We start from the raw sequence: 26002 nt of genomic DNA on the forward strand, positions 1-26002 counted from the left end.
CAAGGGGGAGGCAAGGCAGCCAGGCCTCCTCTCCCAGGCCTCCATGAGCCAGAGCCTGGCCCACCTCACACCTCCCCAAAGCTCCAGAGAGAGCACTGCAGGCAACAGCGCGGGCCCAAGCTGCTGCTCCGGCAGCCTCAGGGCTCCCTAACGCACGCTGCTCGGAGCAGACGGCTGACCACAAGCAGGCCGCAGGGCTGCTGCCAGCAAAGACCACCCCCGGGCTGTGACCTCAGCTACGTCCGAGCGCTACTTCCCCAAAGCGGAAGACCTCAGCGGCAAACGACATCTCCTTTGACCCCTTCTCTACCACAGGCGGGACGACCAGGGCTCCAAAAGGCCCGCTAAGTCCCAGCGGCTCGGGTCGGGGACTCCTCCTCAGTGCCCGCCCTTCATAACGCTTTGACCCACCTGACACATCAGCAAAGAGCAGCACTCCATGGAAGTTCTGAACGCAACGGTTCTCCTGCTTCAAGTCCTCAGACAAAAGCAGGTCGGGGACGTAAGCAGCTACTTCCCCCAGTTCTGAGCAGTGCTTTGACCTTCGCTCCCAGGCACAAGACATCGTCAGCGCCCTGGGGTACCTGCGGTACCTCAGTACAAGACGACCCACCGTGCCCACCAGGGAGGACGACCAGACACCACTGCACAGCGTTGCGCACTGGCCTTTGGGAGGCGCGGCTGGCCCTCTGTCACCAAGGGGCCGGGGGAGGTCACAGTCGGCTCACAGTGACATCGTCCGCGTGTCATCATTTACCTGTCCACTGTCGCCTACGCTGATCCGGCTAACAGTGACAGCCTCGGCAAGGCACCGCTTACCCAGCAACTGCCGGGAAGCTGCCCCCCGCTCCCTCCCTACGCCGAGCCGGTTGCTCAGAGGTGGCTAGCGCGACGCAGTTGTCTCCCGTACAGAGCTGAAGGAGGCTCGCACAGCGACTGACCTCCACCCGTGGCCGAAACAGCAGCTGCTTCCCACGTTCCCAAGCGCAAAGGGCCTAACAGACGTGCTGACAGCCAGCAGCCCAGGCTTCCCCAAAAGCACGGCCACTGCAGCACGCAGCGGGACATTTCCAGGGCTGCTCGGAGGACTTGTATTTCTTTGCAAAAAGAAGTGGGGCTTTCCCGGGGGGGAAGCGGGGGACACAGCCAACCTCCATCCACACGGCTCCTGGGGGAGGCCGGGAGGAGATGGACAGGGCTGGGCCAGGATCACAGCGCACCGACGTATCAGAGAGGGCAAGACAAAGTCCAAAGCCGCAGCAGGAGGCAGCTCCAGGTCCCTGCTCCGAGTGAGAACGCTGTTGTAAACCTTGCATGCCCCAGGGAAACAGAGCCACGCTGGGCAACCTGGCTCACGCACGGCCCTCTGCCTCCAGGCAGGCAAAGGCAGCTCCCCGTCCACCTTAGCCGCTGCCCCGAGCCACACAACTGCTGCCACCAAAGCAGCAGCACTGAGGAGAGCCGGGCTCTACGGGGGACGAGGGCTAGCAGCCAAGGCCGCGCTCCGCGCGCGCCAAAGCTGCCCTTCTCCCCAGTCGCTCAGAGGAGCAGCTGCACGAGTTGGCGTGCCTGCCACACGGTGACACTCAGCGGCTGCTTGCCCAGGCAGCCTCCAGTGTCCCTCTCGGACTGTGCCTCTCCCTCAGGCAATGGCCAGGCGAGGGAGCACCAGCCCCTCCCAGGCCTGGGGGACCAGGTGCTTTAGACAAGCCTGTGCCCTTGCGCTGCTGACCTCAAACAGCAGAGCACTTGACAGCAGAAACCAGCCTGCCTTCTTTCCTGCTGCCTCAGCCCTCAGAGAGAGGCTACCAAGATGGTCTCTCTTCTTGCCTCCAGAAGGCTCCCCCTGCTGCCTCGGGGCCCACCAAAGTCTCCCAAGCAAGCACAAGTCACTTGCACCCAACACACACAACTGCAACCTGCTGGCGACAGCCAGGCACACACACCGAGCCAGGCCCAGGTTCGGAACGCTGCTTGCCAGCCCAGCTCACACGCTTCCTCCTTCCTCCTTCCCACGAGGCAGGCAAAGCGGTCACCCGTACGGGAGACTGACGATGCAGGCCGACCGAGCAGGCTTGCTCTGCCTCCTCAGGAAGAGCGCGCAGCAGCGTGACGACGCCTAGGCCAACGCTCTCTCTTGCCAGTGAGCAGCAAGGGCTGGCTGCTCCCCAAGGCAAGCTCAGCTGGGAGCTGGGCCGACCCCAGCACAAGCAGCGCCCTCGCCCACAGGGGCATCCCTCTTGGCTACATCTATATGCACACACGTACATCCATTCTCCACTAAGGAGCTCTCATCCGCATCAACCGGAGAGGGCAACAGGATGAGGCCGCTAGTGCTGTTGACTTTTCTGACTAGGGAACACTTCAAACCAGTCCCGCTTCCAGAAAAACACCCTCCCACCCTCCCCACCTCAGCAACCACTTGGCCCTACACCAGGGCCAAGCTCCTCCTGCAGCCGGCTCAAGCGCTTACACAGCGCCACAGGGAACTGCACTAGGGCGAGGGGGAGAGAATTTCTTGCACTGCTTTACAGCCCTCGACTCTTGTGAGCACTAACAACGGGGGTGGTGGCTTCCCCGCCGCCTAGCTTTTCCAATAAACCACAGGCCAGAGACTCTCGTGGCACGCCTTCAGCGTCCTCTTGCTGTGGTCTGTGACTCCATACAGAACGCTGAGATGATGGCAGTGTTTCTTTATTTAACCCCTGGAAGAGCATCCTCGCTCGGCCGTGCTGGCAGCTTCAGCAGGTACCTGCAGCTACAGACTTCAGGCTTTGCTTGCTTCAGCTGGGGAAAACGTGGCGCTGTCTCCAGCCACAAGTCTCCCACGGGGCCCTTGCCAGTGAACCACCGCTCCTGAGGAAAACAAAAGCCCAAGTGAGAGCCGCGAAGAACAGGAGGTCCCCAGAGCCACAGGCGCGGTCCGGGAAGGCAAGCGAGGCCTCTCGCAGTAGCTTCTTCCACCCATCACCCAATTTGCCGTGCTGCAAAAGCCTATCAGGGAGGGCAAGGAGAGGGAACGCAAAGGAAACCTCCTCCAGCCAGGTTCAGGCTGGCTCCCAGAGCTGGCTCAAGGGAGAGGCAGAGATTCCACTCCACCGCTCCTCAGCCCAGCAGAGATGCTGGGAAGGAGCGGCATGCTGCAGCGCCTGCTGCTCCCTCGCGTGTCCTTCCAGCCCCTCCTGAGGGAAGGGCATCGCAGCTGCCACTGCCCTCCTGCTGAGGAGGGCTAGCAGCCCCTACCAGCTCGCCAAGGACTTTCGGCACACGCTCCTGAAGCTCGCTGGGGGCTTTCCCTACGTGGACCTGCCGGAGTACAGTCCGCGCCACCTTCTCCTAGGGCATGCCAAACCTCTGCCCAGGGAGCAACTCAGAGGCAAAGAGGATCCACTTACAGCGCTCATCTCCAGCCAAGCCTTCTCCAGGAGGTTGCCATTCGCCTCACAGGCTTGGAGGCCCTGCCTGAGGCACAACAGGCTCTGGTCTTTGTTACCCAGCATGCAGAAAACGTACGCTTTCAGATGGTAGGCTCTGGGGTAGAAGACGGGGCTTGTAGAGCACCGAGCAAAAACCTCTTCCACAAGCTACCGAGAGAACAACGGAGAGGCACGTCAGCAGAAGTCATCGAGCTGGGCGATGGCTCGGCACTGAGGACCGCACCTATTCCCCAAAGGGGAAAGCAGCCGCAAAGGCACAAGGAGCACGCAGCTAGCAAGGCTGAGATACCACACAAGTCTCTCCCGAGCCATAAGCCCTCACATGCAGCAGGCATTTCAGCAGGGCTCACTAGCTAGCTCATGGCTGTGCAAGTCTCTTCTCCTGTCTTGCAGACCATTCCCATCCCCACAAGGGAATCCTCACGTGCCCAGGAAGACCCCCGTCACCTCACTGCCTTCTCTACCACCTCTTGCTGCCGCCCCAGGGGGGAGCAGCCTCTTGCCATGTTCCTCTCTAACCCACTACCACACTCTGCCTCTAGCCTGGCTCCATCCCAGCGCGGCTGCTTCGCCCTGGCCTTGCCAATCCACTGCTGCTCGCAACACAGCTTTCCCTAGAGGCCCCTCACAGGGTGCACACCCCCCTCCTCCTCTTCCCTCACCCTTAGAGCCCTGCTGCGGCTCTCCCGGGCCCTCGCCGAGCTGCGCTCAATGTCGTTCCGCAGCACCAGCGTGTAGCACTCCAGGAGCCGGCTGCATGCTTGGGTGGCCAAAACGGAGGCGTCAGCTCTCTTCAGCAGCCTCTTGGCCTTTTCAAAGGGCTTCTGGAACTCGGCCCACTGCCCAAGCCTTCCAAACCTACACCGTCCAGAGAGAAACACACACACACACACACACACACACGTTTTGTAGAGTACTTGATCAAGTACTCTACACCCCAGCGACGGCCGCCTTGTTGGACAGGGCACGGGGGACACGACAGGCCCAGAGCTCCCACCTCCCCTGCCAGAACCACTGCCTGGGCCTCTCGCCAGTCTAAGCACCTCTGTAACTTACCAAAGAGCCAGGGACGAATACAGTCCAAGCAGGATGCTGTTGTGCGAGCTGAGGATGTGGTTTGCTTCGTTCTGCTCAACGAAGCTCCTGCACTCTTCAAATGACTTGTACTCCCAGCCTGTAATACAAATGCATCGCAGAGAAGCAGTGCCGCCCTCCGCTGCCTTGTTTTCCCTCGGGCATTCGTAGCAGGACAAAGCTCAAGCACAGCTGGAGAATTTCTGGGCAGGTAAACCACTCAGAGAGCAAGCAAAACCAAACAGGAACAAGGCAAGGGCTGGAGTTCTAGCCTAGCTCCTCAGGGCTAGTCAAGCGCCACACAAATATCTATTCCCTTTTCTTCAGCAGCTTTCGAGCGCTGACAGACACACGCTGCCATTGACCAGCAAGCGACAGCCACTCCATAGCGTAGGCTGTTAGATGCCTCCTGGTCAGGCACATCCCCCAGCACTGCTATGCCCGCCTCCCCAGGAGCCAGAGCAGAGCGAGCCTGGGAAGAGGTTTCAGAAAGGGGAATCTCAAAACACGGGAAGCAAAGAGGGAAATTGCCAGCATTTTGAAATCACTCTGGGATCACCTGTAGAACATGCAAACAAAGACAGGGGAGGCAGGAAAGACAGACAAAGACACACCCAGAGCCAAAGAGCCCGGGACTCGGCCCAGGAAGTGAAAGCGTGGCTGGAGGCTCTGGCGTCCGTGTTGTAGCAGGAGAAAAAGCATCTTTGCAAGCCTCCTGGCTCTCTGGGGCCCTCCTCACTGAGCACTTACCAGCGTAAAGCAACAGGTCTAAGCAGCAGGAGAAGAAGTATGCCTGCCCAATGATGCTGTGCTCTGCAGCCACCTGCTTCTCGAGCCTGCGCAGCACTTCCTCACATTCTGGGTACCTGCGGAGGAACACAGCGAGCCTCCATGGAGCCTCTCCGCGGGGTGGGATCCCAGTCACCACCTCCGGACGCTCCCCGCTCCCCTTCCCATCATCCCGCTCTCCCTGCGCTGCTCTTTCTGGCATCGCCATCAGAGGTTCTCCATCAGACAGTTGTTCATCTTTTGGCAACAAGTCTCCGGAGAAAGGCCTCAGGGACCCCGGCCCAAACGGCAAGCCCCGGAGCAAAACTCAGGCATCCTTCCCATGCAAGCCAGTGCTTTCCCATTGGCCCAGCAGCAGAGCTACTCACCTTTCCATCAAAGTCTTTGTCAGGAAAAGCAGGCCAAAGAGCACGCACAGCTCCCCACTGCCCTCCGCACTCGCCCACATGACGCGTTTGCTTCGGAAACTGCTCCTCTCGAGACCTCCCCCTGGACGACTGCCGTCTCGGGCACCGGTGCCGCGTGGCATGGAAAGGCCCGCGTCCACCCAACCAAACATGGCTAGCGCCCCCAACACAACGAGCGCCTCCCTGCGCTAGGCTCGCTCCTAAACCAGGCCTGGGAATTGCCTGCGGCAAGCGCTACCTGGCAAGGGCCAGAACCGAGCCAGCAACTGTTCCAGCAGTTTCACAGCACACACTCACGCTCCCCAACAGCCAGCCACGGTCCTTGGCATTGTTTAATTTACCAGCGTCCATACAGCCAGCGAGTATCCAATAAGAAACCAAGCAGCCCTCTTTGCTGCGCGCAGAGAATGACACAAGAAGGATCTCAGGTGGCCCCCCGACCCTGCGCAACCAGCAGTCTGTCCCGCAGCAGCATTACCTCATCTGCAGAAAGAGCGCCGCAAAGAGCGTGGCGAGAACCTCGCAGTCCAGGTCGGGCTTCTCCAGCTCCATCCACAGGCTCTTGGCGCGATAGCCTGCCAAGAAAACAAGCAGGCTCGCACAGGCTCCCTCTGCGGAGATGCCTTCTCGCAGGCAGCGGGGGCAGTACGTACCTACGTCGACAGAGAGGGGCAGATTCCCCAGGCTGAGGTTCAGATGGCTCAGGGCCTGGGCAAATTTGGCGGCCTTTAATACCCCTCCTCCAAAGAGCTCGACGTCAGAGCTAAGCTGGATGGCCGCCCGCCCGTACTGCAGCCACTCTTCCTGGCAGCCCAGGTCCTGGCAGCACCGCGCATATTCCATGTAGGACAACAGGATCTAAAACGGTCCAGACAGGAGACTGTACAAGACTGAATGTCGCCAGGGTGATTCTCTGGCCTAGACGGCTCAGGGCAGAAACCCAACGGCCAGCTTCTCTCTTCTCTTCTGCTCTCAGGGCTCTCACCCCTACGACAAACGCTTCTTAGGACTGCCGCTGCTAACTGCGGCCGTGGCGAGACGAGGGCCCCAGCGGGGTGCTGCCTTAAAGCCACAACCAGCCCAACGCTTACAACGGTGAAACAAACGCCATGAGAGCGACTACCAAGAAGAAGAGCAACGCACGTCTGCTGGAAGTTTGTAAAGCAAAGTTCAGGGACGGGTACCACTCCGTCGCGTTTGGCCTCTTCTTGCCGCCCCGGGCAGACCCTGCTGGTACTCTAGGCGGGCCAGGGGAAAGGAGCTATGTCAGAAACGCGTCTGCTGCCGCAGAGAGGAGGCACTCACGTGACTCGCATCCTCAGACTCCTCGGCCGTGTTGACCTTCATGAGCGCTGCCAGGCGCGACAGCCTCCGGCCGCTGGAAGTGCCCTCCAGGCTGAAGAGCTGCCGCAGCAAGGAAAGGCAGTGGCTCTGCCGGAACAGCCAGGGCAGCCTCTCCCTCCTGCCACACAAGAGAAACCGCTGGGCCACAGCCACTAGCTACACAGTGCCAGGTCAGGCAGGGCCAGGGGAAGCAGGGCGACAGAGGAGGCAGCTGCACCTGCTCCCAGCAGGGCGGCAGCTGATGCAGGCCGGGCTGCAGGCATGGAAGCGGCAGAGCCAAGAAGCACCACCGGGGAAAGATCGCTGCTAGCGAGAACGGGTTGGCACTACAGCCCAGGGAGGGCGAAGCAAAGCCGGGCACCGCGAGGGAAAGGCTTGTTCTACGGCAGCCTTGCACCTGGCTGCAACCCCCGAGCTTCCTCATTCTCACACCTCCCCTCCACTTACCCCTCCATGCCCACGTCCTGCTCCTCCCTGCCGGCTCCCTTTCCTCTGCAGCCTGTGCTCCCTGGGAACATCTCTCTGCTCTCACCCCCACCATCCCCCACAAGGCAACACGTGCCCGCTCCCCCCACCCAGGAGCCTCCAGGTCCCTCAGCAGCTTTCCCCATGCTAACACCTATGCTCAGGGAAAGTCTGGGCTTAAGCCTAGGCAGGTGTGGGCCTAGGTGCCCGGCACCACGCAGGAAATGCCTCTTCCTTCCCTTCTCTTTCCCTTCGGCTTCTTACCCTGCCTCTTGATGAAGGGAGGACTCTTTGTTCTTCCTGTGGGAGGCATGCTCTGACTTCTCCAGCAGAAACTGGAAGACGACGCCAGCTGAGGTGAGGGGCAATTTTCTCTTCAGCAGGCTCAATGCCTTCCTGAGCGTCTTCTTTGCCAGCTCCATGCAGCCCATGTTGTAGCAGACCTGCACAGGAGAAGGCTTCTTCAGACAGTCCCAAAGGGCTCCGACTGAGCACGCACCACATTTCAAGTCTCTGCCTGAACCGAGGCCGAGGGCCTCGACCGCTTTTGGCCGGAGGCTGAAGCGCTCACAGGAAAGGCTGCTGGTAGCGGCCGTGCCTCAAAATGCCAGGCCTATCGCCGCTGCCGCCACCCCCCACAAAGGCGTCCAACTCCACCCACCAGCAGAGCCCTCAGAACCTCCCTGGCACTTTACCTCCCCTTTCAGGCTCAGGAAGGTGGCTTCTTCAAAGCAGGCAAGCACATCGGCTTTCTCAGCCGCTGAGCTCCTCACGACCTCTGCTTTCTTCAGGTTCATAAAGGCCTTGGAACAAGCACACAGAGAGCAGGTGAGCGTCGGTGCAGAGCCTGCATCCAGCCCCATCGTTCCCAGTTGCCTCCAGCAGCTCTCTGAGGAGGGCACGCATCTGCCCCTGGCGATGCCCACCCTAACACAGCCCACGGGCACGAGTGCTCCTTCGCACCACCTCCTGGCGCGTGCGCCTTGTGCAAAGGTCCTGCTTCTCTGCCCCGCCTCCCTTGCCCCAGGAGAGGCAAACGGGGGGGAGAAGCCTGGCTCTGACGCCAGCGGTTCAGCCCCAAGTCCCCACAGAAGCACGTCCTAGTGCAATGGCAAAATCGGCTTGCCCAGGACAAGGCAACTGAGAGGCCTCCTTGTGCAGTGGGCTCCGGCAAGCAGGGCGACTCACCAGGTAGTTGTCGGAGACGTGCAAGTAGGCAGCCGCGCACTCCAGCAGGTAATAAAGGGCTCTGCCATCGTTGCCCATTGCCATGTGGTGGTGAGCCAGCGGCACAAGCACCAAATCCACAATGGCCCTGCATTCACAGGCACACGCGGCACCGGGCGTCCCTTTGGCCTTGCTGGGCACCGTAGCTACGCGTTCCGTCCTGGCCAGAAACTGCTCTGCCGCTCTACTCAGAGACAAAGATCACGCAGAAAGACGACGCACGCTAGCATCACCTATACCGCTCCGTCTGCCTAGACTAACAGCATATTCTAGCGCAGCACAAGCAAGGCCCTGTGCACACGCGCGTCATACGGGAGCGTTGGGTTTCACAGCCTTCCCAGGCGTGCAGAGGGCTGGCCGCTTATTCTTTCAGCCCCCCGCATTCACAACCACAGTTTCCCAGCAGCGTTCCACATTACAGTTGACACGGGCGACCCCCGAGTGGCCTGGCTCCCCCCATCCTTGCTCCGTCTTCCCCCTGTGCTCCTCCCTCCCTTCCGCTCTTGCCTTCCCTCCTCGCTCGAGAGCTGTGGCTCTGCCCTGACTGCAAGCCAGTACCACTCACTAACACAGCGCTTGGGCGCAGGATTCGTTTTCTTCCACTGCAGCAACGTCAACCCGCGCGCGCTGAGCAGTCTTCTCGCGCGCCGTAGCCCCAGAGCCCAAGGCGAGCGGGGCCAGGCAGGGCAAAACGGGGGCGAGGAGCAACATCGCCCCTTTCAAGCCCTAGCAAACTATTCCTTTGGCTTTAGCGGTAACAAGATCCACGAGGGCGCGATGCTGTTGGTGCCTTTGCTGACCCTGCTCTGGAGCAACGCTGCTCTTGGCCACAGGGAGGAAGTCAAGCAGGCCTTTCTGCCACCTTCCAGCAGCCCCCCTGCTCCCGCTGGCTGCTTTGCCCCTGCACACCTCGCAACATTGCTCTCCTACAGCTAGGAAGGCAGGGCTGGCTCCGCCCTAACGTGACCATCGTCACCCTGATCCCACTGGCTTCCTCCAAGAGGCTCATCTCCAGGGCCACCCCATCCCAGCTCCCACCCAACAGGCCAGCTCTTTCCTGAGCTAGAGTCACAGCCAGCAGGCACAACTGCAAACTCCACTTGCCCCCTCTGCAGACCCTGAGCCCGCTGACTTCCCAACGTAACCAAAACCTACTCTCCTCACCGAAAAGTCTCCTCCAAGAAGCTCTTCTCTTTCTGCAGGGCTTTTGCAGTACCTGGAAACAAAGCACGAGTTAAACGCTTCCTCACCTCACACGCGGGAAGAGCTGCATCTTGCCATGCTCCATCCGAAAGGGGAGGAGAGCAGAGTCAAAGGGACCGACGGCAGCTCTCTTCCTGGCCTCTTCCCCCGAGAGCTGCCTTCCCGGCAGGGCTGTTACGTTTTGGGCAAGCGTAGCACACCCACCAGGAAAGGCGCCTCAGCCTGCGGGGCCGGGGGGTGCACCGCAAGGCTCTTGTCACTGCAAGGACATGGGCTGCTCTCCGGTCATTCCAGGGAAACGCAGGAGGGCGTTCCGGGGCACAGAGGCTCTACGCTGTGCCCACAGCATGGCTCTGCTGGTGCAGCTGGCCTCAGTGGAGGACTAAGCTAGTCTCAGGGGAGCCTCTCCCCTCTGCTGACAGCATCCCTAGGCTTCAGCAAAACGCTTCTGCGGACGGCGCTTGAGACAGAGCAGCGCTTCCATTAATTGCGCAAGCACAGTGCGGAGGGCCCAGGCTCCAAAGCACGGCAGCTAGCATACCCGGAGTGGCACGGAGCTCATCCCTCTTCAACTCCTCCTTTCTGAGCAGGGAGGCCTCCCAGCTGGACGAGCAGCGTTCGCTGGCACGGTCGTCGCAGCTCTCTGCCTCCCGGGCGCTGCCGAGGGCCAAGCGGTGGAAGGCCACAAAGTCCCCTCCGCCGCAGCACTGGCACTTGTGCGCTTGCCTCTCCAGGAAGGCCGCGCACTTGCGGTGCATGGCCACCCTCTGTCCCTTGGGCCACAGCTCGTAGGCAGCCTCCCGCAGCAGTGGGGTGCAGAAGGTCAGGACGCCAGACTGCAGCCTCGCGGTCTTCTCGGTCTCGCCCAAGCACCGCTTCTGGGCACCTGAAAGGCAACGGGGCTTCACATCAGCCACAGCTGGGGCCACAGCCGGGGGACGAAAGACAGGCCTTGGCGTGGATCCTTGGCAGGAAACCAGCGCTCCTGCACTCGGAACCTCGCAGCGCTAGGGTGAAAGGGACCCGTTTGCCTTGCCGACACCAGCACAGCCTGCGCAACAGGCTACTGCCCTGCGCTCTCCCTCCCAACGCACAGCCTTCAGCTGCACTCCCGCAAGCAGCTGCCGAGGCTGCTGGCAGCAGAAGCAAGGCCGGCCATTTGGCCCATTACACACCACCGGAGGGGGCAGTGCAGTGTGCCCTGGCGAGCCCCGCCAGGCACACAGCCGGGAGCAGCAGGAGCCTACCACGCTCCCGGGGGCGCATTATCACCACTTACCGCTCTCTTCCTCCAGAGAGGTGGCGGGCCCCTTGGTGGGAACACTGCTGCCTTCTGGCACCTTCCCAGCATTCAGCCACTTCAAGATGTTGCCTCTCACCAGGACATTCAACGCCTTGTTCATCTTGGTCCTGGTCCACCTGGGAAGGAGGCGTAACAGCAGCTCGGTGGTAAACGTCGGCCCGATGACGGCTGCGCACTTCAAGACCATCCGCTCCGAGGGCTTCATGCTGTCCACCTCAGCCAGCGCAATCCCTGTCAAAAACAAGCCACAGCTCTCTCTCTTGCCCCCTCCCAAGCCTGAGGCTGCCGAGGCTGCCTTAGCTTCCCCACACCAGACGCTACATTTGTAGCCTTCTTTCCTAGGGACCAAACCCCTTGGGCAGTCGCAACCCAGGGCACACAGACACCCAGCCTCTCTCTAGCCCATGCCCCGGGAAAGAACCTCCGTGCAGCCGCCAGCCGCCGCAGCGGGGCTCGGCCCCTCACCTTTCAAGGTGGAGGGAAGCACGATGCTCTGCAGGTTCACGTCAGGTCTGATGGTGCACACCCTGCGCTCCTTCCCCGCGCTGGAGCTCCAGGAGGCTGCGGCAGGGGAAGCCTCCGTTACAGAAGCTGAGCGGAGCAAGAGAGCAGCGTAAAGCGATTTTCAAAGGGAGACGATTCAGGCCGTCACCTCCTGCTTGCCCTCCATCTTCCACCCTTTAGCATTCATCCCCCCCCGGGCAGGTCTTACAGCAGCTGGGCCCTGCGCTCCGTGGCAGCATAAATCCACCGCGCGGCTGCACCCAAGGAACACTGCAGCCACGCCACTCTCCGCCCTGCTCCACAATAACCGCCCCCGTTCATGCTGCCTCCAGACAATACCAGGGCTTAGCTCAGTGCCAGGGAGCGTCTCTTCCCCTCCTTTGCAATTTTCTGCCCCGTCCGCATTGCTTCGCCCCACAAAGCCACCCAAACTCCCCAGCCTGTGCTTAGGCTAGCCCAGCAGCAAGGCATGCAGGAGCCCACGCCTGAGCCAGGCCAAGGTCTCTACTGCTGCAACACCAGCCTGGGCCAACTTCACAGGGGAAGCCCAGGGCAACAACGCGCTCTGGAAGATGCGCCACAGCAACCAGGCCGTCAGCCACAACGGCGCTTACTGAAGAGGCTCTCCCACTTGTCCTCCATTTTCTCGCCCTTCCGCAGCAGGTGGAACAAGAGCATGTCGTGGCGCTTAAGGTCGCTCAGCAGTTCCTCGCAGTAATATGGGATCCCGTAGCTTCTCTGCATCAGGAACCTGGAAAGGAGCAGATCCAGCAGGGACTGACACAGGCAAAGCAAGGTGGGACACGTTTCAGACCAGCCTCTTTGCCACAGCTACACCTCCCTTTTGAACAGGCCAGCACTCCCACTGCCTTTGGCATCTGAGCTGCCCGGAAGATACAGCGGTTGCTGGAACGCGCAGGAAAAGAGTCGCGCGCAGTGCCCAAGGCACAGAGCTGCAAGCCTCGTCTCTCCTGGCCCCAACAGCCTAGATGCTCTCCGGCACCAGTGAGAGCCTCGGCCCCAGCAACAAATCGCCCCCCACTGCCCCACCACGTTCGTTCCCTCCTGCCCTCTGCAGCGGGTCAACCCCTCGCGAAGAGCTCCGAGGCCCCGCCTGGGACTTACGTCTCTAGGGCCCTGGGCACGCTGACAACTCCCAGCTCCCGGCAGGCTTTCTGCACAACAGCTGAAGCTTTCAGCTCTCCCAGATGAACGTGGGTCGTTTGCTGCAACTTCATGATGTCTGCTGCAGCTTCGCAGAGCCTCTGTCTTCCGTAGCGAGCAGGAGCAAAGCCCATGACCACAAAGAGCGGGACATCTCTGAGCACATGCGACATAACAGCCCAGGAGGCAGAGTCAATGTAGTGCGCGTTGTCGATGACAAACAGGACAAGCTCGTCTTCAACGATCTGAAACAAGCACGTTGGTCTGGGTGGATTCTGAGGGATTCTCAAGCATCTTCCACAGGACAGACTTTGGCCGGCCTCTCCCCACACAGAGGACGCGCAGAAGTCGCTCTCCTCTCCCCAGCTACCTCTTCGTTCGGACTCTCACCCGCTCTTCCGTGCTCCGAGACTCTTAAGCTCCCTCGGGCACGGTGGCACGGAAAGACACCGTTCCTCCTCCTCCGGAGCACATGCCCTCCAACTTCACAGGAGCAAAGTTATCAGGGGGCATGGCACGCGGAGTTTAGCCTCTGCAGGGCAATGACTCCGGTACACTGTCCTCCCACCAGCTCCCACCACTCTCCTGCAGAGCCCTCAGCCTGCGGCCTTGCTTTCCTTCTCTGACCCAGGATGGGGAGAACGGCTCACCTTCTGTAGCAGTTTCTTGAAAACCAACCCCAATTCCGTTGTCCTTTGAGCGCCGCTCATCTTGGACACCTTCTCCGACAGGGGAAACTGGCCAGAAAAGCAGAGTCACAGAGAAACAGCCTTTCAGGGCGGTTCAGCACACCTGCCCACCACGCAAGTCCAAGCGAGCAAAACGCCTCTGCTGCCCTCAGCATCTTACCTCTCCCCCCACACAGTGGAGAGGAGACGCAGCGCGCACGTCACCGGGAGCCTACAACGGAGGCCCTCTGCTGAGGGTCTCTGGCAGAGCTCTTGCAGGGAGGCATGAGGGGGGGAGAAGAGCTTCTTCCCTCGCCGTGGCAATCGCGCGAGGGAGCAGGCTGCTCACGCACCAGTGAACTCAGCACCAGCTCATCGGCCCCCTCTCAAAGCCTCTCTGCAATGCCCTTTCCAGGCTGCTGAGCAAGACACCAGGAACTGCCTGCAGCAGCCTGGCACCTGCACTCAACCCTAACAAGGAGCCCCCTCGCCCCCCTCTTTGGACCCACAAACAGAAGCCCAGCCTGTGCTACCCTCCTGCTACTCCCACCACGGAGCTAAGCCCACTCCCCAGCACGGTGTCCCAACCACAACAGCCACAGGACGGCTCACAAGCAGGCCTTCGCCACGGCCACAGAGGCCTCTCGCTCTCACCTTAACGACGAAAGGCACATTGAGGAGGCAGTAGCTGCTCTCTTCCACCAGCCCTTGGAGCTTTTCCTGCAGGGCGAGCTCTCTGGCACTGCACGATTTACAGGCCTGCAGGCCCATGGCCACAGCCAGCACCATGTGCATGGCAGAGTAGACCTGCTTCAGGTTGAGCTCCAGCGCTTCCACAGCCACTACCCTGCCATGCAGAAGCAAAAGGCACTGAGATTCAGAGAGGGACCCAAGCAGCCGCAGGCTTCTCACACTAAGCTCTAGGGGAGAGGCGGAATCCAGGGCCACTTGGGTTTCTTCTCTTGGCTCCGCAGCTACGGCCAAAAGCCCTGACTGAGCTCGGGCTCTACTTTGCTTGGGGCCTGGCCCAAAGAAGGAAGCTCAACAGCAGTGGCTCCAGCAGCCACCTCTAGCTCCCTCAAGAGGCAGCAGGAGGGCACGCAGCTGCTCCTCAGCAGCAGCTCCTGCAGGCCTTGCAGGGATGCTGCAGTCCAAGGGCCACGCACCCGGGCAGAGGGCAGAGGGGCTCCAGTAGCCCACGGACATCAGCGGCTGGGCAGCGAAAGCGTTCCACAGCTCCCGGTCAGCAACACTCACCTGAGCCCAGCAGCCTGGCCTAAAGAGGCAAGCTCCGTAAGTAAATGGCTCTTTCCAGAGCCCGTCACGCCCTCAAACGCCATGATGTGGCTTGCTTTCTTATCCACATAGGCTTTCAAGTAACTTTCAAAGAGGGCAATCTCCTCCTCCCGACCTGGGAAGGCAAACAAGAAAGCGACCCGTTGCAGCGAGCTGAAAAGCAAACAGCCGTCGGCACCCTTCTCTCTCGCCGCCGCAGCGGGTCAGTCGGACCCAAGGAAATCTCCTCCCCGATCCCAACTACGGCCATCCCTTTAGCCCTGAGGCTGTGAGCAACTGCACACTGGAAAGGTCCCGCCACGCTAGCTATGCAGCACGGCAGGGAGCATCCGGCGCACGCCTCACCCTGCTTCCCACCTCTAGCTGCGGCCCAACCCCAAAGACAGGAACCAGCTAGGAGCCAAGGTATGCACCAAACCCTTAGGGCCACGCCAGGCAACGCCATCCCTCGCAAAAGCTTCTCCGTTCCCAGAGCGGAACTAACAGGTACCGACGGCAACAAATTGGCCTTCAGCAGACCAAGGCGTTCTCCACCTACCGAGCAACGGGGAAGAGCTGGGCCTCTCCTTCGTAACATCCATGCCAAACATGCTAGCGGGAGGAAGAGAAAAACAAAAGCCAATGAAGTAGGCAGAAGCTGGAGGACGTAGAGCCACGCGTGGAGCTGAGGGTGCGCTCCCGGGGACCCGCTCTTCTTTCGAGCCGGAGCGAATCCTGCCCACGCTCCCACTGGCCCAGCAGAGAGCGCAAACACCAAATGAGCACTAGCAAAGCTGCAGCCAGGAAGAAGCCCAACGGCCACAGTGGGACACCACACAGCATCAAGACTCGAGCGCCACAGGCCAAAGCCCAAGGAAGCGGAGACACGAGCAAGAAGCCAGGCAGTGCCGCTGGCTAGCACACTGCTGCACCCCGCAGGACAAGCCAAACAAGTCTCTGGTCCTGCCTACTGCTTCCCTGGCCTTTGCTCACAGGCAGCGCTTTCGAGAAGCGGGGCCCTGCAACAGCTGCTGTCAAGGCAAAGACGGGCAAGAAAAAACACTTCAAGCCACGACGTGCAACAGGACGACAAGGGTCACTTCTTGGGCCAAGGCGCCAAGCACCAGGCACCTTGGGCTCGAGTTTTTCTGAAGTTGCAAGGGGACGGCAACGTCAACGTTCCAAACGGCCTCCAAAGAGGATGCCAAACCCTGGCCCAGGGGAACACCTGAACTTTCACCAGGAGGCACTCAGGAACTGAGTCCTGGCCTGACCAAAAGCTTTCCGGGAGCGTCATGCTCGGAAGCAGCTGGGAGAAAACCTCCCTGGGGCAGAATTGCCACTGCGTTAGTCTTGCGCGCAATGGAGCAAGCACAGGGCAGAAAGCACAGCTGGAAGCCGTTTGGACCGGGGCTGCAAGGCCCCTCTGTGCCTAAAGGCACGGACACCTAAAAGCCTTCTCCACCCCTCCGGCATCACTCCCCGTCTCCTTACAGCAGGAGGCACCAGCGTAGGCAGGCCAAAAGCGTACCCGTGCTCTGCCTTTCCATCTTCTCAGCCCCAGCGATGGGAGGGGTGGGCGGGGGCCAGCTCTGCACAACTCCTCTTTGCGGACCAAGACTGGACCCTGTGTGCCACCCTGCCCCCAACCAGCCCGCTCAAACAGGACACTCACGACTTCGCCGACACCCCCAGGTATTGATACACGGGGCCAGGATCGACAACCCCCTTCATCTTTGCCTCCGGCAGCTCCTCGAAGCACCATCGGGGCAGCCTAGAGGCTGCGTACGTCGCTGCGTCACAGGACACCAGCCCAGGGTAGTGCTCCATCAGCCGGGCTGCCAGATTCACCTTCTGGCCAATGACTGCCGCAGAGAGAGAGCACGCATTCACGTACCTATGAAACCAACCCGCTCCACCCTTCACCGCCAACGGCTGCATCACCTCCAGCACAGGCAAGCCCCAAACCGTTGGCAGCACAACCAGCAGGAACAACAAGGCTCTGAGCCTGGTCCCCCGCACCGCAGCGGCGCCCGCTCTGCCTCCCTCATTCCCCACAGGACACAGGCCAAGGCCTCGTCCCAGCCCAGCACATACGGGCAACAGGGTGTTCCCTGCCGCTCTGCCTCTTCCTTTGACACGCTGCTCCGGCTGAACAGACCCAGCCCAGCCACCCGCTCCTCAGCCAAACACCTCGTACCTGTGTATTCGTGCCTCACGCGATGGCCTACGACTCCGCAGAACACCGTCCCGCTGGTAACCCCGACAGACACGGCCCTGACACACACGGAGAGCGACAGGCGCTCAGCAGCGCCCGCGCACAGGCCTGCCTGCCCACCTACCTTCACCCCTTCACCCGGCTCCCCTCGCACCACCTCCCGCCCTGGCAGGGCAGACCTCGGGGACCTGCAGAGCTCCGCAGCGTAACGCCCCCAGGTGAAAGGGGCTCCCGAGAGCAGCCAGGCAGTTTTCAACCCTTCCCCTAAGGCCTCACAGCTGGGACGGGCGGAAAGTCCCTGACTCCAGCCAGCCTCAGCACGCCTCCTCGGCGCGGGCAAGAAGGGCACCTCTCAGGGCACTGTCTCCTTCCTCCCAGGGACAGAGGAGGCCAAGCTAGAGGGCACGTCTCGCTGAGAAACCATCCCTCCCTCCTTCCCCCGCGCAGTCCCAGGCAACGCGCCTCCCCACTCACTCGATTTTCCTAGGCCTCGAGGAGCACGCCTTGGAGATTTGAACAGCGCTTTCCAAGGCGTGAACGCTTTCGTCGGGCAGCTTCTCTCCAGGGAGTCCAAACACGCACAGGAACGTGCAGCCCTGCCAAGGACAGCGGCAGCACAGCTTGGGACAGCGCCTACGGCAAACGGCTCATGCCGTGCGAGTCGAGCCGCTGCCGAGAGCAGCAGAGCTTCAGGGCAACCCCCAGCCAGAGGGTGCTGATCCCAGCGCCGAGGCAGAGCTGCTTCTCCTTTCCCCGCTGCTCAGTAGACCGAGAGAGCCACTGCCCTCTCGTTTGCTGCCCACACTTTTGCGGGGTGGGCTCCTCCCCCACACTCACTTTATCAAACATGGAGATTTTGTTGATCTCGCCCTTGTGAGGACGGATGATCTCCAGCATCATCACGCTGCTGTCCTGGATAGCCTTGCAGATCTGCGTTAAGTTGACATCGGCAGCAAACTGCAGCTTGACAAAGAGGCAGGTGACCGGCCGTAGCTCGGACAAGTAGTCCAGGGGCTGTCTGTCATCAATCTGGAAGACGAGAGCAGCACACCTTCAGCAGCCAGCTCTCCCCGAGAGCTGACTGCCCCCAGCAAACACCAAGCAAGAGCCCCCACGTGGGCAGCAGCACGCGCTCTCAGCGGAAGGAATAACTCCTCCCCTCGGGGCAAAATAAACACAGCTCCCGGCAGCTGTGGCCATACCTTCCTCAGAACAGATGCGGGGACGTACTTCCGCAGCAACTTCCCCAGAGCATGCCGAGGGGCCAGGGAAACAGCAGGCCTCAGGATGCCTAGGGAAGGAAAATCCAGGCGGTCACTGGCAGGCTGGCACTACGAGCCTGCCTAGGGAAAAGCAGTTGGAAAGCAGGGGCTGGCACTGGAACTCAGGGAGAGAAAGTCTCCTCCAGTTGCACATTTCTTCCTCCTGCAGGTGCTCAGCCAGAGCAGGCCCCTGGAAGCAGGGGGAAGCAGCGAGTGCCTCCGCTGAAGCGCACCAGGGCCAAAGGCACAAATGCTGACTGCAAGGGGGAGAGGGCAGAGGGCGTTCCTCGCTGGCCCCTGAACAAGCCCGCCCCCACCTTTCTGGGCAGCCACAGAACGTCATGAACACGGGCCTCACCTGACGCCTCAGGAGAACTGTAGTTCAGCTGGGCTCGGGTAAACTTGGAGAAGATGTCTTCGCGTTCCGACAGAGACATCCGTTCCATGCCTGTAACCTAAAGGCACACAGTACAAAAACGCGTCGAGGACAGCTCCAGGACCCACAGAGGACAGTACCTGTCGGAAGCAACGGGAGACATGCTCATCCGATGATGATCACAAGCCTCAGTTTATTTGCACATTTTCATGACTTATATAATAGAGTTAATTAGCTCATACATATTGCAACAGCCAAGCTCCTTATAGGTTGCTAACATTAGTTACTTATCATGCCCGACAGCCAGATGCGGTCAGCCTGTTTGTACCGGCATTTTTGCTGATACAAAACCTAGCCTCAACCCCACATCCGCTCAACCAGACACTTCCCCAAATCCACGCGACCCAGGCGCGTTTCACATTGCCTCCTGATACACGGTTACATCCAAGCAGTTCTTGCAGCCGTGTCTTCATGTCTCTCGTCACGTAGCCGACTTCCCAAAATACCTTCCACACGTCCCCCGCTTTCTTGTAGTAGGGCATAGTTAATCTGTACTTTAGCAAGTAAGCGCAAAAACAGCTTGCGAAGGTAGGAAACTAAGCAAGGTAATATCAGCAAAAGCAGCAGCAGCATAAGTCCTACATTTATGCCGTACATGAGCAAGGTTTTGAGCCAGGGGCCAATGCCAAGAGAAGTGAGCCAGCTGTCCAATGGGTTATTGAGGACCTTAATGTCCTTGGTGTGATCTTTGAGCCATTGCAGCTGTTTATGAACAGACTCAGAATTAGAGGATAGATTGAAGCAGCACATACCTTCGAACTCCGTACAACCATGGCCGTGTGCCAATAGCAAAAAATCAATGGCAGCTCTATTCTGGAGGACCTGATGTTGCAGGTTCTCCATATCTTGTGCCAATTCACTAAGGACCTGAGTCGTCACGTTGGATTGTTTCACCATCCAGCAAGCGAGTTTGCTGATAGTACGGAGTGCATGAGCAGTACCCACCCCGGGGACTATGGAGGCAAACAAATTAGCTGTGGGCACCCAGAGTTCGACTTGATCGCTGCAGTCGGGAGTAAGTGCAGATAGGGTTCTCTTTTCACGGTGAGTCTTGTTGAACAAGAGGTGTGACATCACGGTAACATTTGGCATGAAAAGAGTCAATTTTCCTAGGTAGCACGGGCCCCCGTGGGCATGCCTTGGAATTCCCTGCCAGGCCCGATCCCCACAAATTAAATAGGTATTACGAGGTAATGCTTTTGCACTGTCATTAGCCCAAACCTTTACATCTCTCGGTCCCCATCCGTAGGTTCTATAGGGACCGCACATGTATGTTTTATTCCAAAAGGGGTAGCTCCTGGGAGTAAGCCAAAACGTGGGATCGTCCACACCCCACCTAAAGTTGCCCAATTCAATGCATCCCGACTCATTTGCCGAACTATTTAGCATTCGGCTTCCCAGGAGCCTGATCTCCTGGGGGTCCCACGGTATAGTTTTGTTCAGAGCTGCCAAGAGTCTTGCTGTACATTCACTATCAGTAAGTTGGCCATCACATCGGCCGGTGGACAACGTAGCAAAATCGGATACATTAAACCCAGGTATACCCACCAGGCATGTGCGAAAAGGGTCAGTAGCCGACGCTAAAGCCAGACAGAAGGAAGTGGTATGCGTTTTCGTAGCCCATGTTAGCCACACATTTGGAGGGGAAGCAAAGTAAAAGGCAGAGCTGGTAAGGCACAGTGTTATAAGGCAACAACCGCGAAGCCATATTGGCACTCTCCCCCTATTCGGACCCTTTAGCTGTTGGAGGGTCAGCTGCATCAGACACTGCCGTAGCGAAAGGATCGAGAGCAGGTTTCGTCCACTTCGCAGGTACCCACAACGGACCTGTCGGGGCAGAAACACAAAGATAGCCCCTTCCCCAAAACAGAACCTTTGCAGGCAATTGCCATAAGCCGGTTCGCGGATCCTTGTACCGGACCCAGATATTATTATGATCTCGGCTTCGAGGCACGGTGCCGGTGTGTATAAGAACGGGCGGATGACGCGCCTCGCCGAATACACATAGGTGGTTTAGGACGAAAAGGGTTTTCAGCAGTCGAGAATGTGGGTCAGCGATTCCCTCGTGATGCTTTAAATGTTGTTTCAGGGTATTGTGTGCCCGCTCCACGATAGCTTGCCCCGTAGGGGAGTGGGGAATGCCCGTAATGTGGCGAACCCCCCACGTTGCTAAAAACTTTTCAATTCTACGACTGGTGTACGCAGGCCCATTATCTGTTTTTAGTTGTTGCGGTACACCCATAACAGCAAAACAACCAAGTAAATGTCGTTCAACATGCAAGGCTCTCTCCCCCACCTGGGCTGTTGCCCAGATGAACTTACTATAGGTGTCAATAGACACATGCACATATTTTAGGCGCCCAAAAGTGGGGATGTGTGTGACATCCATTTGCCACAACTCATTCGAGGAGAGTCCTCTGGGATTGACCCCTAAACCTAAGCCGCAACCGCCATTGTGGTCACTGCAGATGGGACATGCGCGGACTATGCCGCGAGCCTCTGTATGCGTTATGCCAAACTCTCGGCAGAGACCTTTAGCATTCTGGTGAAATATGGAGTGAGTCTCCCTAGCCAAAGTGGTCTTGGCCACGGGGGCGGTTGCCGAGAGAGAGACCAATTTGTCTGCCCTGGCATTGCCCGCGCCAAGACCAATATTCCATTTGTGACTACGAACATGAATAATGCAATATGGGTGTTCCCTAAGTTTTACCGCTCGTCTTAGCTGATGTAAGAGCGCAAGGAGGCGTTCATTTTTGACATCCTTAACCAGGGCATCCTCGATGCGCTCAACCACACCAGCCACATAGAGTGAGTCAGTGACAATGTTAAGGGGCCCTAGCAAGTGTAGCAGTGCCCAAACCACAGCAGACAACTCCATGGTTTGGAGCGTATCTGCTGGTGTAGCATTGAGCAATGTCTGTTGCCAAACACTATTGTCCTGCCAGGTGACGGCGGCCCGACGCGATTTTCGCCCTGCGTCAGTATATACTGTTATAGCGTCCTTTATAGGGTTCCTCTCTCTCTTGGGGCATGTCATCCAGTTCCATTGTCCGATCCATCGTAATAATGGAGATTTAAAGCTATTAGTTTTAATCACGGAACCGGCACCAAGCAGTGCTTCTTGTAAATGTTCACTATTCTGCAAATACCATCGTAAGGAGTCTTTCGTTCGCATGGGTAGATATATCGTAGAAGGCTCACAACCTTGAACTTGTAAGATTCTTTCCCTTCCTCGTTTTATCAAATCTGCCAAAACCTCTACTTGTTGTACTAAGGTTTTAATCTGCTGTAAAGCAGGGGACACCCACTCGAGGATACCCAACTCTCCGGTGCCCCTTAGTTGCACTAGAGCCCCGATTAGGTATCGGTGCCCCAGCCATACAGCAAGATCAACCGGGACGGTAGCATTAAGGCGGTGTACATGTCCCACAAGCGCACGGTCTACAATCTGTTGTATAAGGTTTCTTTGATGCGAAGTGATGTTGAGTTTTGTCGTAGGGTCCGTGCCCCTCAGAAGCGGGCGGAGTCCCTCCAGCAATTCATTTGGGATGCCCACTATGGGCCGCAGCCACTGCAGGTCTCCCAAAAATTTCTGCGCATCATTAAGGGTCCGCAGCCGTGATTGTAATTGCAGCTTCTGAGGGGAAACAGTTTTATCAGTAAGTACCCAACCTAGGTACTTCCATGGTGATACTTGTTGAACCTTGTCTGGAGAGATCACCAGATTAGAGCATTGCAACACCTGCTGAACATGCTCAATTTGGCTGTCAGAAAAAGGAGTAGCTTGGGCAAATAATATATCATCCATATAATGATATATTACGACATGTTTCCATTGCTCACGTAGAGGCTGCAATGCCGCAGCTACATACAGCTGACATAACGTAGGGCTATTACGCATGACCTGTGGCAACACTGTCCATTCAAACCGTTGATCTGGACCCTCTCTGTTGAGGGAGGGCAAAGTGAACGCAAATCGCTTCCGATCCTGAGGGTGCAGGTCGATGGTAAAGAAGCAGTCCTTCAAATCGATGATCAGCAGGGACCAATGTTCAGGAATCATGGCTGGGTTAGGCAACCCTGGTTGTAAGGCACCCATGGGCTCCATTTGCTTGTTGATTTCCCTCAAATCATGTAGCAGTCGATATTTGCCCGATTTCTTCTTTATGACAAATATTGGGGAGTTCCATGGACTAGTGGATAGACGTAAATGGCCTTGTTGGAATTGCTCGTTTACTAATTGATGAGCATGAAACAGACTTTCCCGTTTTAGTGGCCATTGCTTAACCCATACCGGTGTGTTGGTAGTCCAGGTAATGGGAATTGGGAAAGTCCAAGCAATGGCTAAAAGGCTAAAGGGTGTTCATTCGTGAGCACAACCCCTAATTGAGCGAGTATATCTCTGCCGATTAGGCACTGCACTGTTGGTGGTAGTTGTACCACAGAAAACACAGCAGAAACTTGTCGCCCCTCTAGTTTTACTTTCAATGTAGGTGTTCGTTGCGCAAACGTCATGCCCCCAACTCCGGTGACCGTAGTGTTTGATGGAAACAGGGGCCATCCCTGGGGCCACTGTGACGGGGCGATTATGCTAGAGTCTGCGCCAGTATCCAAAAGAGCCATAAGAGTCACTTGTTGATCATTATAGGCAAGTTCAACTTTATGTCTAGGTCGATCATTTAGAGTCAAGGTCAGGAGAGTCAGTCCCCCGGAGGAACCGAATCCTTGTCCCCCCCGGTCCTTGTTGACTAACGAGGGTATTTCCTTTGTAAGTTGTTCCAACGGGATTAATTGAGCAATACGTTGTCCTTTGGTTATCCGTATGGGTGGAAAAGGAGTGTGCAGCATTATCATTATTTCTCCGGTATAATCAGCGTCAATGACGCCAGGTAGAACAAAGAGTCCCAACATTGATGCTGATGATCTGCCGAGCAACAATGCCCCCACAGACTTGTTTTGAATCATGACAGGACCGTACACCCCAGTAGGAATGCGATGGGGCTGAGTGGTCAGGAGGGTAACGTCTACAGCGGATGCCAGGTCAAGTCCGAGACTCCCTCTTGTTGCTGGTCTGAGCTGGGAAGTTGTGTAACAGCTACTTGTGTCTGTGCGCGGCTGTTCCGACTCGCGCTCCCACTGAAGTTTCCCGAACGGCGACGGCAAGCACCAATGTTGTGGCTGTCTGAACGACATCTAGCACACCAGACACCAGACGCGGTACATTCCTTCCGGACATGACCCGGGAGTCCGCAACGGTAGCATTTCACTCGGGGGAAACTTCGCCCCACATTCTGCCGGGTGGCCACTGACGCTTGGAGAGGTGCAAGAGCTGCTAAGACCTGCGTCTGAGACGTCCTAGCCTGTTCCTGTAACCCGACACCTAGTTGCTTAATGGCTTCCACTACCAGGGCCTGGGGTCCAATAGGTACCTGGGCCAACCTTTCCAATGCCTCCTCAATCGTCCAATTGGCACTGAGGGTGCTCAGAATGTTACGAGTAGTAGTATTACAATTTTGTAGGGCGCACTGCTTCAGCAAGGCGCCCCGCATGTACTCAGGAACCCCAGCTCTCTCTATAGCTGCTGCAGCCTTATCGATAAAGGCTCCAAACGTCTCGTCTCTACCTTGTTTAATGCCCATGTACACTGGTACACCACCGGGCTCCTTAACACGATCAATGGCACGGCGCACCAACTGCATCGCCTCCCGTAACTTATCGGGGCCCAGCAGGGCCTGCGCCTCGGTGCGGAGGAATGGGCCGATGCCCATAAGTTCCTCCACCGTCACGCCGTGTAAGGGGTCGCCCGGCTGTCGTTGGCAAGCCACCGACTCGTGAACCAAGCTCTGCCAATGGGCATTAAACAACAATTGTTGATGCTGAGTAAAAATCAACCGAATTATCCCTCTGCAATCCGCGGGCAGAAGTATCTGCGTGCTCCAAAGGTAGTCAAGCATTTGCCTCACTGGTTCACTGTGGGCCCCAAACTGACTGACAGTCGCCCGCAATTGCGACAAAAGTTTCCAATCTAGGGCGGTTATCACTGCCTGCACGCCGCCCCCCGGAGCAGCCTGGAAGGCGACGGGGCAGGCAAGCTGCTCCGCCGCCTGCAGCACATCCGCGTCCCCCCGTTCCAGACTCTCCCTGGCGAGCGCAGCCCAGGCCTCCCGACGGTCCTTAGCCATGGCATCAGCCAAGTCGGCTTCCGCCCCCGGGGGCGGCTCCGGGGGAGGGGGGGCCGAAGCCGCATTCTCGTCAGGGGCCGAGCCCGCAGGAGCCGACTCGCCAGGAGGAGGAGAAGGAGGGGAGGGAGGGGGGGGAAGGGGAGGGGGTAAATAGACAGTAGACGTACTCGGGGGTAAGGGAATATCTCGTGGCCAATCCGTGCCATAAGTCTTATTTTTTTCATGTGCGGCAGAGACCTGCTCTGCCGCCCGCTGCTCAGCCTGGTACTGCAGCAACTCATTATGGACGGCCCTCCAGGTTTTACCCAACTTTTTGGCCAACTTATCTCCATCAATCGCAGCCTCCCAGAGCTTATCACCCAGCTTACGCCACTCGGACAACTCATGGACTGTATGAGGATTCAGAAAACAGCCCTGGGAGTGTCCGTAGGCCAGTAAACCAGGAAGCTCTTTTTGGAGGTCCAGCCCCTTAACTTGCCTCTTTTGCAGGAAGCTGGTAAAAAGGTTATACGCTGCTTGCCTCTGCATACCTGATTCACGTCAGCGCTGTTGCAGCTCTCCAAGGTCTCGGCAGCGCGTATCAGCCGGGTACGCCGATGCGAACGCCCGGGGCTCGACACAGTTTTCTTCGCTGTGTTTTAGCCGTCCTCGCTGCAAAGGACCTGCCCACCTCGTTGCTCCGCCGTGGATCACGTCGGGGTCACCATTTGTCGGAAGCAACGGGAGACATGCTCATCCGATGATGATCACAAGCCTCAGTTTATTTGCACATTTTCATGACTTATATAATAGAGTTAATTAGCTCATACATATTGCAACAGCCAAGCTCCTTATAGGTTGCTAACATTAGTTACTTATCATGCCCGACAGCCAGATGCGGTCAGCCTGTTTGTACCGGCATTTTTGCTGATACAAAACCTAGCCTCAACCCCACATCCGCTCAACCAGACACTTCCCCAAATCCACGCGACCCAGGCGCGTTTCACATTGCCTCCTGATACACGGTTACATCCAAGCAGTTCTTGCAGCCGTGTCTTCATGTCT

General features: G+C 58.2%; 1 long non-coding RNA gene across 1 annotated transcript; it reads right to left on the minus strand.

Annotated features, from left to right (window-relative positions):
* Window positions 1–18889: 18889 nt before the first annotated feature.
* LOC138065448 (uncharacterized) lies at window positions 18890–25715 on the minus strand. Its single transcript, XR_011138515.1, has 2 exons — window positions 25489–25715; window positions 18890–20603 (listed from the first exon to the last, which is right to left on the minus strand). It is a non-coding gene; the product is annotated as an uncharacterized lncRNA (long non-coding RNA).
* Window positions 25716–26002: the final 287 nt, after the last annotated feature.

This window comes from Struthio camelus, unplaced genomic scaffold, assembly GCF_040807025.1.
Source record: "Struthio camelus isolate bStrCam1 unplaced genomic scaffold, bStrCam1.hap1 HAP1_SCAFFOLD_61, whole genome shotgun sequence".
In the NCBI taxonomy this organism is placed as follows: Eukaryota; Metazoa; Chordata; class Aves; order Struthioniformes; family Struthionidae; genus Struthio; species Struthio camelus.